At 38.1% G+C, this 13,033-nt stretch overlaps 1 long non-coding RNA gene across 2 annotated transcripts in view; it reads left to right on the plus strand.

The window, feature by feature from the left end:
- The first annotated feature begins 616 nt into the window (after window positions 1–616).
- The window catches only part of LOC118730643, a 35,386-nt gene continuing 22,969 nt past the window's right edge, over window positions 617–13,033 (plus strand). Inside the window, exons 1-2 of one of the 2 annotated variants that reach the window (XR_004991546.1) lie at window positions 7,795–7,809; window positions 10,969–10,971. This is a non-coding gene — a long non-coding RNA (uncharacterized LOC118730643). Of the gene's footprint in view, window positions 655–7,794; window positions 7,810–10,968; window positions 10,972–13,033 lie in introns of those variants that run through there. The other variant, XR_004991544.1, reaches the window with a different exon arrangement.

Raw genomic sequence — 13,033 nt, forward strand, 5'->3', positions numbered from 1 at the left:
CCTGCCCCCTCTCACAGTCTGGGAGTCTTCAGGCGTGGAAGGCAACCTGGCAATCAGACACCCCCATCACATCTCTGCTGCTGCCACTGCTGGCAGCACAAGCCTTAGCTGGCCCTAGTTACCTGAGCCTCCAGTAGCCCTGGGCAGCTGGGCAGCCAACATCTGATGCTTGCCTCTGCTTGGGGCTTTGGCTGGGCAGCTGACATCAGAGGCTTGCACGCACTTTGGGTTGGCCCTGGGCAGCTGGGGGCTACGGGAACTGGGGGACTGGTAGCCTCCATTTTGTGGCTGTGGGCACTGCCATCTTTGAGGGAGTGGCAGTGAATTAACATATTCCCTTCTTATTGGCTATGGGCACCACCATCTTTGTGAGGGCATGGTAGTCAATTAGCATATTCCTTCTTTATTAGATAGGATATAAGATATTTCAGATTTAAGTCTCATTTAATTAGTAACATTTTGCCTGCCCCTCTCTCCATTCCCCTTTCTTAGAAAATTCAAAGTAGGTGCTTCTGGAGAGGGATGTAGGCTGCCAAATGACCAGAGTGATAAAGATTTAATTCACAGCCAAAACCGGTTTGGCTCAATGGATGGAGCGTCGGCTTGGGGACTGAAGGGACCTGGGTTCGATTCCGGTCAAGGGCATGTACCTTGGTTGCGGGCATATCCCCAGTGGGGGGTGTGCAAGAGGCAGCTGATCGATGACTCTCTCTCATCTCATCGATGTTTCTAGCTCTCTATCTCTCTCCCTTCCTCTCTGTACAAAATAAATAAAATATATTTTTTTAAAAAAGATTTAATTCACAGTGGTTTATAATAAATGGTCCAAATATAATCATGTGACCGCTTAGTGTCCTTTTCTGAATTTTAAAAATAGAATCTGAGGAAAGCTACTTCTTTTCACCTTGGTCACAATAACACCAGGCTGTAAGCTCAAGGCTTTCTGCCTTATTGACAAGCTCTTCAATTAAGCCCCAAAAATGTCAAAGAGAGGAGATAGAGAAGAATATATTACATTGCTTGTGTCCTGTCCTTAAGGTCATTTTTTTAAAAATAACAATTTACTACCACTGCATTTTATTATTGTTTTTAATATATATTTTTTATCGATTTGAAAGAGGGAGAGAGAGACAGAAACACCAATGATGAGAGAGAATCATTGATTGGCTGCTTCCTGCACCCCCACACTGGGGATCCAGCCTGCAGCTCGGGCATATGCCCTGACCAGAAATGGAACCCATGAACTCCTTGTTCATAGGTTGATTCTCAACCAATAAGCCATTCTGGCCGGGCATCCTTAAGTCATTTCTACAGTCTTCCGCAGTAACCCAAACTGTGAGTCTCCTTTTGGGTTTAAGCTAAAAGAGGTTAGTCAAGGTATTCAAGCACCTACAAAACTGAAACAAATCCTATTTCTGATTTTTTTATTTCCATCATAATATTTGTTCCCTGTGTTTCATCCCCATTAAATTACTTATAGTCATAATTAACCTTCACTCTTTCTCTTTTCTCATACCCAACTTCCTAATAATCAACTAATTCTTAAGCCTTAGTGTTTCCTGAGTCAGATCCTCACCTCAGTCATTCTAGTCCAAGCTGCCCTCATCTCTTAACTTATTGAATGGACAAATGAGTCTTGATTCCTAACATTGTTTCTAGGTTTATTCTACCTGGAGTTCTCCATCTACTCAGCCAAAAATGTCCCCTCTACTAGGCATTGGATTCTGACTTCTCTCACATCAAACCCTTTCAACCCCTTTTATATAATTTGCTTTATTTTTGCTCTGCTACAGTTATTTGATATCTCTTATAGGGTGATAATCATTACGGTGAGAGCAGTTCTAGTCAACATTGTTGCATCTACAACAGCTTGAATATCCTATGTTCTAAGTAAGTATATACTTATGTTTTTCTATATTTAGATAATAGAATTTGACAGGGACAATATTAAGAGCTATAAGTCATAATATACTCTACTATTACTTGTAAAGTGATTTTTGGAAAATTTTGGGATTAGTAACAATTAGTGATGAAAAGAGATGAGAATTAATGCCATGTGGTGCCCTATATTTACATCATTTTATGCTCCATTTTCTATTCAAAATCCTGATTAAGACTAAAAAAAGTAAGCAATAATGAAAGAAAAGAATTCAGAAATGTGGCAATTCAGTAAAGAACCTGGGTATGCCATAATTTGGGGGCTATTTTTTTGTTTTGTTTTGTAGAAAAAAAATATCATCATTACCTCTGTTCAAGATAGTCTTCATTAACAGAAACACATTAGATATGATATCTCAATGTAATTGTCCACCTAGCAACTGATACCCTTGCCATATAAATATTGTCTGATTTTGGAAATGTATTTGATTAGATAAGGGCTGCTGCTATGAGGCTTCTAGGTTAATTGTGCCTATTCACAAAAAAAACACCATTGTTTATTTTTAAATTGTTGCTAAAAGTTTCTGGGTTTAGTATCAAATTTATTTTAACACAAAAATGCTATTTATCATTTTTAGTTAAGCGCTGATAGAGAGCCACCACCACACATCAATACTTTTCACACCTTGAACCATATTTTGACATGAAATGAAATCAACATGAAATGACAAAGATTAAACTGCTAATGATTGCCTGAATAAAACCATATTTTCAGCTTTTACATTCATACCAATCATTAGAAGACCCTAACTGAAAGGAACGCTAGCCCGTGATCATACGTTTTCAAATGGTGAAACTAATAAAATACATTATCCCGTTAACCTATATACTAAGAAATCCCCAATGCATGCTAAATCTATTAGCTTGTTGCAGCTACAACAATGAAAGAGCAGCACCATTACACTAATAATGCCATATCACCTGCCTGCCATGTAATGCTAATACCGGATGTTGTGTTCCTGAAGTGAACAAAATGGGAATTTTGTTCTGTGATTATGGAATGTTATGTCCCATTTGGATGATCTTCTTTGGGCTCATTTTTTACCCGGAAATAATAAAAGCTTTGCATGAATAACCTAGGAGAGACCACAGTCTTTGGAAACTAACTTTTTATTACTGCCAAACAAATCTCTTTTAAATATGTTCTCTGTGAGGCATTCATGACAGCCATTGGCCAACTGGATCTCGGGTTATGCCTGGACACTTTCCACATTGCACGTGGTTATCAATTTGAATTGTGTATCAACTACCCATCATATTTGGCACATCTGTACTTAACATTGGCATTAATTTTACCCTATTGTTCTAATTGCAGTACTTTCATGTAATGACACCATTCAATTCACAGATGGTACTGGTGGGGGGCTTTCCCCAAAAAAATATAATGTAATATTAATTTGGAATGTGAGAATGCCAAAAATAAGGGCTTCATTGATTAAGTTATCTGAGCTGCTAAACAGTTGAACATTTGCACTAAATAAGAAAAACTGGGAATGAGAACAGCAGGTTTCAATACCAACCTACTGCAAATGTTTTGTTTTTTTATTATGGTCTACGGGTTTCATAAGATTTATCTGTTCACAAACAAATGTTGACAAACTCCACAAAAGGAAAATTAAAACTAATTTTCAAAACAAAAAATTAATTTTTTGTTAAACTTATTGGGGTGATATTTGTTAATATGATTATACATGTTTCAGGTGTACATTGCTATGGTACAACATCTGTATATTGCACCATGTGCCCCCCATCCAAAGTCAAACCATCTTTTGTGATGAAACCATTGGGTGGGTTGAGACATCTTCAGTTTAAATTCATTTAATTTAAATTATTAAAATTTAAAATTAGCTGAAGCCAGTTTGGCTCAGTGGATAGAGCATTGACCTGTTAACTGAAGGGTCCTAGGTTCGATTCTGGTTAAGGGCATGTACCTTGGTTGCTGGCACATCCCCAATGGGGGATGTGCAGGAGGCAGCCGATCGATGTTTCTCTCTCATCCATGTTTTTTGGCTCTCTATCCCTCTCCCTTCCTCTCTCTCTGTAGAAAATCAATAAAAATATATTTTTAAAAAACTAAAATTATTTAAGGTATTATCACAGATTTTATAACATCTTTCAAAATATTTTTCTGGAGTATCACTCACAATTTCCTATGACATCATAACTTAATGCCTCTTACAATTAGTATTTTATAGAATCAAATCAGGGGAAAATTGGGTAACTTTCCAAAGACCACAGCACCCCTCATTGATGAAGGGATGACTACAAAGCAGATTGTTACTTTTCAGTGGAATTTTGTTTTATGAGCCACTGGCCATTTGGTTGAGTGAAAAATTACTACCAGCCCAGATAGCATGCTCAGTGGTTGAACCAGAGATCACGGTTCGATGGTCAGGGCACTTGCCAAGATTGTGGGCTCAATCCCCAGTGTGGGGCATGCAGGAGGCAGGGGATCAATGATTTCCTTTCATCACTGATGTTTCTATCTCCTCCACTCCTGCTTTCTCTTGAAATCAATAAAAATATTAAAAAATAAGTAAACAAATAATAACTATCATATTGTTTTAACAGGAAACAGACTATATTTCCAATAAGGTGAGGGGTGGTGAGATGTTAGCTTTGGAATGGGGGGAAGCTGGGGGAACATATTAAGCCAAAAGAAAAACTAGTTTTAGTAAGTGACAGCGAAATAAAAATAAAAGCTGAAGGAGGCATCTGATTGCATAATGAGCAAAAATCCCAAAGGACTATGCTACTAATCACTGATGTACTTTAGTGAAATACAGAAATTCAGGATCCCAATGAGCTAAGTGAATTCTAACATAGCTGTTTAATGAGGCAATGGGATTGTGGATTCATTAATTTTTTTATTTTTATTTTTAGTAGACTTGCATGGGACTGAGGGGTCCCCGAGATAGAGCTTGATGTATGAGCAACACCTGAAGAAGACTGCAAGCCGTCAATGTCCTGGCCTTCCTCTAGGACTGTTGCCAGGCACCATGAGAAAGAGACTGCTGGCTGAAGCCAAAGGAACTACTAGTTTTTAAAGGAGGTTTTAGTCTTGAGGGTCATAAGCAGTACTTCTCTGGTATACAGGGGACAAAGTTCTCCCCACAAAGTTCTGGGTAGAAGACAGAGTGACGGCAGTTCAACGATGATGTAAGAAATGCTGCTATTTGGCTCTATACCTGTTGACGGTATTGGAAGTATTAGCCCTTGCCCTAGGCTGTGGTTGGCAAACTGTGGCTCGAGAGCCACATGTGGCTTTTTGGCCTCCTGAGTGTGGCTCTTCGACAAAATACCACGGCCTGGGCGACTCTATTTTGAAAAAGTGGCGTTAGAAGAAGTTTAAGTTTAAAAAATGTGGCTCTCAAAAGAAATTTCAATCGTTGTCCTGTTGATATTTGGCTCTGTTAACTAATGAGTTTGCCCACCTCTGACCTAGGGAAAAGTGATGGGATCTCACCCTGAGGTAGTTTCTCAGTAGAAGACAGGAGAATGCCTGAGAACATTAGAGCATTATGTCTGAATACATCTGAGACACCCCAAAGTTCTATCAGACGTAACTGAAGAGGATTACAAGGGTGAACAATGAGCTTGTTCATCAGTTTACAGTTGTCCCCCTTCTCTGTAGTTTCACTTTCCATGGTTCCAGCTACCCGTGGTCAAGCATGGAGTGAAAATAGTAAATGGGAATTCCAGATATGCAATTCACAAGTTTTAAATTGGATACTGTCCTAAGTATTGTACTAAAATCTCATGCCATAAAGCTCTGTCTTGAGCTGTGAATAATCCCTTTGTTCCGTTTCCACACTGTACCTGAGCCACACCCATTAGTCACTTAGAAGCCATCTCAGTGGTCGGATTGACTGTCATGGTATTGCAGTACTTGTGTTCAAGTAACCCTTAATTTACTTACTAATGGCCTCGAAGCACAAAAATAGGGGTAGGGATGCTGACAATTCGGGTATGCCAAAGAGAAGCTGTAAAGGGCTTCCTTTAAAGTGAAAAGATGAAAGTTCCTGAGTTTATAAAGGAAGAAAAAAAAAAAACACAACATATGCAGCGGTTGCTAAAATCTATGTTAAGGATGAATTTTCTATCTGTGAAATTGTATAGAAGTAAAAGGAAATGTGTATCAATGTTGCTGATCCACCTCAAACTACACAAGTTCTGGCCACTGCGTGTGATAAGTGCTTAGTTAATTTGAAAAAGGCATTACAGTTGTAGGTGCAAAACGTGAACAGAAAATGTGTTCTGATTAATGACAATGTGTTGCATCAGTAAGTACTGAGCCTATACAAGGACTTCAGCAAGGGGTCCCCTGCAACAAGGGACCACATTCACATAGTTTGTATTTCAGTATGTTGGTATAATTGATATATTTTATTATTAGTTACAGTTGTTAATCTCTTACTAGGCCTAATTTATAAATTAAACTTTATCATAAGCATGTATGTATAAGAAATACATAATATATGTAGGTTTTGGTATGGTCTGAGGCATCCACTGCAGGTCTTGGAACATATACCCTGAGGATAAGAGCTGACTACTGTCTACTAAACACAGGAGTTTGAGTTTTTTGTTTGATTGTTTGTCTATATATATATTTTTTTAATTTATTTTTTTACAGAAAGGAAGGGAGAGGGGTAGAGAGTTAGAAACATGGATGAGTTAGAAACATCGACCAGCTGCCTCCTGCACACTCCCCACTGGGGATGTGCCCACAACTAACGTACATGCCCTTGACCGGAATCAAATCTGGGACCCTTCAGTCTGCAGGCCGAGGATCTATCCACTGAGCCAAACCGACCAGGGCAAGAGTTTGAGTTTTAATTTAGTGTAAAACTCATAGGCTAGAATGTCTTGGGGTATGAGTTTTAAACATACAAATTCTTAGGGCAGTGGTCCCCTATACCCTGACCCCTGTCAATGGTCACAGAAAGCACCAACCCATTAAAATTGCCAACTTTTGAGAGTTAGCTAAAGGATGTGTGCACTCTGTAATAGGTATGATAGGAGGTTGGCCTGGAATACAGAAGGGTCATTAAATGATACTGATTCTCCTTGAACATATTTTTGGAATTTTCATCTGCATTTCTCTCCAACTCCCTGCCAATGTTTGCATAAGGTATATTTATTTATTTAAATGCCATCTACCATACAAAAAGTTGCACTAAGTTCTCTTTGCATTTCTCAGCATTTGTTGTGGAATTTTAACACCAATCCTCTCCAAATTTCTATCACCCTTATCTGCAGTGATCATTATCAAAATGATAGCCTTCGCTTGATTTTTCTAGATCACATCCTGCGTGGTAAACTAGGTGTCATGGAATCGGTTGGAAGCCTCAGTAGGGAAAAATGCCAGTCCTGCCTCGCGGTGGCATTTCAAATTGTTAAACATTCCTGGATTCAATGGGCTCCATGGAAAGCTAATTGTGGAGAACATGTGTGTGCTGAGAACCTTGGAACAAAGCCTCCCTGAAAGGCTGTGACTCGCAGTTGGATGCTCTGCTACACCACAGAGAATCATGGGAAGAAGGCCATGACAGAAGTAGGGACTCATTCTCCCCTTACCCTTAAAGAAACATCTTCAATGTAGACAGGCATCCACTCTGAGTAAGAAAACAAAGTTAAGGGGACCACTTTGCTTTTCTGTTTTCCCCCACTTAATCGTTAAAAAAATCGTTAAAATTCCATTCAGATTTATCTGCTTCCATATCTCTGTTACCATAATTTCCTACAAAGATTTTCTCTCCAGGTATATATTTTCACTTTACACACATGCATGCATGTGTGTGTATATGCAAACTTCCTCATCTATTGCCAACAGTTATTGCATTCTAGTTAATTTTCGAAGCTTGTGCAGCTGTTAATTAAAGTGGCCATTACAAGATGATTTAGTGTATAATTTTAGAATAGCATACTGCATGTCTGAAACATCTACACCTGTGTTTACCTGTGTACCAGAACCGGTTCTAGGGAAATCCAGATGAGACCCAGGTGCCCAACCCACTTTGTTGCCATATTTACATTTTGCACTAAGTATGTTTATACTACACATTTCTAGTTACACAGCCTTAATTATGATGAACAGCATTTCTATATACCTCTCACTCTGGGAAGTGGAATTTTTTTTTTTTCCTTTAGAGAAGAATTATAAAATTGACTTATTGCTGTGCCAATTTTTCAAACTTATTGGAATTAAAATTCCACGGTATTGCTCTTCTATGTGTCTCATCTTGTGTTTAGATAACTAAAATAGTAAAGCATCTTCCACATAAAATCTGGTGGTAGGAGAAAAACAAACTATTAGGTGAATGGAGCACAGACTTCCCACGTAGTTTCAGATGAACTAAAAAACATGGTTAGAGGGCATATGGGCTTGTAATGGACAATACGAAGTAATTGCACTTTGTAACATTAAGTGTTTGATTTTAGTTGCAGCACTGACATTTTTGAATACGCTGTCGCTGCCTTTCTTTCTAGATCATACACTTGCCATTTATTGTGCTGAGAACTGAAACATTCTGAAATGTGGTCTTCCAGCTGCAAAATTCTGGTGGTTAGGTTATCAGATTTTACAAATTCAGACATGTTTCCATTAATTTTCTAAAATAAACTCTAGATTCATGACACTCAGAATATCAGATTATTAAGTGACCTAGCAGTTTTTCAAGTAGCCTAAAATGTAATTGTCAAACTAACGTAAGTTTGTCGTTGTCTTAATCATCCAATTGATTCTTCAGAAGCTAAAACAAACAAAAAAATTTTTTTTCCAGTTATTCTTACCTGGCCAGTTGTTCATAAGACCAAAGTTAGGGATCCTTCAATCAAGCAAGATGTCATAAGTAACAAGATGTGGATGTATTTTTAATAGTTCTGAGAGAGTGTTGGTTAACTTCAGTATTTTCTGGTAAATGTGAATTGAAAACCTTTCAACAATTTTTCCCCTGAGTTTTAGATGTTCATAATATTGATTTCCTAACTTGTGAGGATTTCTCTCACACGCAAGAGTATCTTTAAAACCACTTGTTTTGGCATATTTTGAACATCATTTGAAGTCATTCACTGGGCTGATAACAAGGCTATCTTATTTTTCTGTCCCCATTTTTAAATGGTATTCATGTTCTGAGAGTTAAAATATTTCAGTAATTTTATAGTCTCTGTAGTGTATGTATGTGCTAATAATAACTGAGCATCATCTTTGACCATTAAACTTCTTTGTAGGAAACATATTTAACTGAATTAATTATAATAGGAATGAATAAAGGCTACCCAAATAATGATTTTATAATTTCCTTTACATGTTAGAATAATGATATTTCTCTAATGGCAAGAACAACATGGATGCAAGACAATAACTCTTTATTTTATTCTACTTAAAAATGAAACAAAGCTTACACTCATTTTACTGATGTCCTATCTTTTATAATGATATTTATTCATTTAAAAATGTTATATAATATATAACTATGCAAAAAAACCTTAGTTAGATTACTGTTATAATATGCCAACCCATTGTCTTATACTTTGATTTTTGGATTTCATCCATCAAATATTCTAAGAAATTTAAAGAGTGATTTTTTTTCATATTTGGAGCACAATGCATGATATAAATCAATTGGAACAAGATAAATATGTTTTAAATGAGAATAAACTGGCTCTAATTTGTGTCCTGAAGAAACAGAGATGAAAACTACAATTTTTTGAGTAACTGCTGTGTTCTAGGGGTTAAGCTAAACATTTGCATTTTTTATTCATTTTCTCCTTATGAAAGATAATATAATTTTTATTTTACAATTAAGAAAAATAAGTGTTTAAACAACCTTCCCATGTTTTTCAAGTATATCCTTGTGAAATTCCTTCAATTTATACACCATTTTTTATTTATGAGATCACACTCAACTTTTGGGTGGAAATTACCTGCAAAGTATATAACAAAGTTCTCACATATGTGATTTTAAACTTCTCACACAGACATTAGTTACAACTATATATCCAGTAATATCAAGCCAAATTTAAAATGAGTCAGTGTTCTTAGCATAATCACTGACAGGCTTCTTAATTAACCTGGCAGTTCTCTCAAAAACAGAGTTCATTTTTGCTTTATAAGTGAGAGTAGATTGAGCAATTTTCTCCCACTGATTTTTTATTGACTATACTTTTTACAGTTTCATATAGTCTGAGTACTACATCACATACTCAAATAAGAACTTGAAAAATACTTCTTTGTGTAACTTCATTATTTAGTTGAGATTTAGTGTCAATAATGTCAGTTTTTCTATACCTATTGCATGGGTCACCCATATTAAGCTACTCTTTTCTGTTTATTGTATGTGAACTACTTGCACAAGAATCAATAGAAAATAGGAGGAAAAAAATAGATAACCTCTAATGTCCCCTCTGAATTTTAATTTACATGGATTATTTAATAACACTTCAAGGATAATTCCTTTTTTGTTGTTGTTAATCTTCACCCAAGGATATTTTCCCATTGGTTTTTAGAGTGGAAGGGAGGAAGAGAGACAGAGAGAAACATTGATGTGAAAGAGACACATCAATTGGCTGCCTCCCACATGCACCAGGTTCCAGCCTGCAACAGAGGTACCTGCCCTTGACTGGACTTGAATCTAGGACCCTGTAGTCCATGGGCTGAAGCTCTATCCACTGAGCCAAGCTTGCTAGGGCAAGGATAATTTTTTATGCAGTATTATAATTATGAATGTGTAACTAGAAATATGACTATACAATATGAAAGGAAAGTAAAACTACCAATTATGGAACATCTACTATGGGATAGACACTGTGCTATATGCCAGCGGTCAGCAAAATTTTTCTGAAAAGGCTAAAGAATAAATATTTTAAGTTGCAAGCCATTTGGTCTCCTTGATTAGTATCTACTCAAAGCTGCCATTGTAGCATTAAAGCAACATTGGAAAAGAAGTAAATGAATGAGCATGGCTGTGTTCTAAAAACATTTTCCATATAAAAACCAGGAGTGGGCTGCATTTGTCTGCCGAGTCATAGCTGGTGACCTCTGCTATCTACATTACCTTAGTCACTGGAAAAACATCAAAGAATATTATTGTTGAATTTATTCTACAGATGAAGAAACTGGGATTCAGATAGATTTAGTATATATAAGATCTCATTGCGAATACATGCTGACCTCCTTCAAGTGAATTTGATACAAGGAACTAGTTAAAGGAGTGTCAGAAGTGCTAAGAAGCCTCCAGTGTTTAGAAACACAACCTAAAATTAGCAACAGAGGGAAGTTGCACCATCCACTAGAAGGCAGTGACATTAACAGGACCCAGGAGATGCCAGTCAGAGAGGTTGAAAGAGGTGTCCAGGGATAGCTAGGAACAGAGGTTACTATTTGGGGGAGCCTGCAGCAATAAGGAGAAGAGATACTTTGTCATTATCCTTCCTGCCCTCCCACCTCCCATCACATGGGTGGGTGTTAGCTGTATTGTAGTTTGCAGATTGTTAGCCTCTTGGGGTGCAGAGCAGAGAAGGGGATTGAACTCAGAGCACACCAAAAGCATCAATAACATCTATGCTAATAAAAGGGTAATATGCTAATTAGACTGGGTTGACTGGATGTCCGACTTCCTTCCAGAAAAAGCCATGGTGGTGGGGGCTGAGGCAGAGGCAGTTTAGGGATGATCAGGCTGGCAGGGGAGCAAGCACTTAGGGGTGAAATCAAGCCTGCAGGGGAGGGCAGCTGAGGGCCATCAGTCTGGCAGGGGAGGATAGTTAGAGGGTGATCAGGCCAGCAGAGGAGGGCAGCTGGGGGTGATTAGGTTGGCAGGGGAGGGGAGCTGGGACAACCAGGCCTGCAGGGGAGGGTAGTTGAGGTGAATATGCCAGCAGGGGAGAGCAGTTACAGGGCAATCAGGCTGGCAGGGGAGGGCAGCTGGGGGTGATCAGGCCAGCAGGCAGAGGAGGTTAGGGGCAATCAGGCAGGCAGGCAGGCAAATGGTTAGAAGCTAGTGGTCCTAGATTAAGAGGAATGTTGGACTGTCGAGTTAGGTCCCATCCCCTGAAGGGTCCCAGATTGGAGAGGATGCAGGCCAGGCTGAGAGACACCCCTGCCCCCTGCACGAATTTTGTGCACTGGGCCTCTAGTGTAGGAATAACATTGTCACAGAGTCGAAGTGTGTCTCCCCCAACTTCTGGGCACTTCCACTGTACTACAGTGTAAGTACAGCTTGCCTCTTGTCTTTTCCTCTTCCTCTGTACATATGTAATGTTTCTCAGGCCCTCAAAATATAACTCTTTAAATATTTAGCTTCATTCTATAGCACGCAGTATAAAATATATTCTATTTCTGTGATGAACTAAAACAGTATTTATGTTAATTTGCCAATGCATTATTTTACAATGTTGAAAGAAATGTGCTTACAATAAAATTAGCTGATTGTCTTCAAGCTATGCCTTTAAGTTAAGATTTGTATAGGATACCGACTTATAAGATTGTCCCCTTCTCTTTTGGTTATTAATTTGGTAGATTTTCATTCCCATCAAAAGATCATTTTCAGGACAGATAGTAAAATAGACCCTGAGAGATTGATAATCTTAGCCAATGTATCTCAATACATTGTTTAAAAGATTGTTGTCTCCTTGCTTGATAGTTATTTCAGACATATGCAGTCTGCAAAACAGCAAGGAAACAGTTAACTTTAGGGTCCTATGGCTGCAAGATGGACAATAAATTGAGATGCTCAGATATTATCATTTGCTCCCAGATTCTCTACCCTTTTGGGGAACCCTTGCAGATACATTTCAGCATGGAAACATTTCATTATCCAAAGATCCATAATTAAGATAGATAACATCATGACTACAGTGAGCAAATCATGAGAATCTTTAGAGATCTGGAGAAGAACACTATGACACACACAAAGGAAAGGCTTAAGCCCCAGGAAAGAAAAGAGACATTGAGAACTTTGCAGAGTGTCCTTAAAATAGAAGGTCGCCACTTAAATTTAGGCGTCATTAAGTACGTTAAGGCAGAACTTAGTTTGAATTGTAAGCAAGTGCAGATGGGAGACTGAGACTTCTCTGCCATTAGAATTCTGACTCCTGT

The sequence above is a fragment of the Pipistrellus kuhlii genome, unplaced genomic scaffold (assembly GCF_014108245.1).
Source record: "Pipistrellus kuhlii isolate mPipKuh1 unplaced genomic scaffold, mPipKuh1.p scaffold_m20_p_3, whole genome shotgun sequence".
In the NCBI taxonomy this organism is placed as follows: Eukaryota; Metazoa; Chordata; class Mammalia; order Chiroptera; family Vespertilionidae; genus Pipistrellus; species Pipistrellus kuhlii.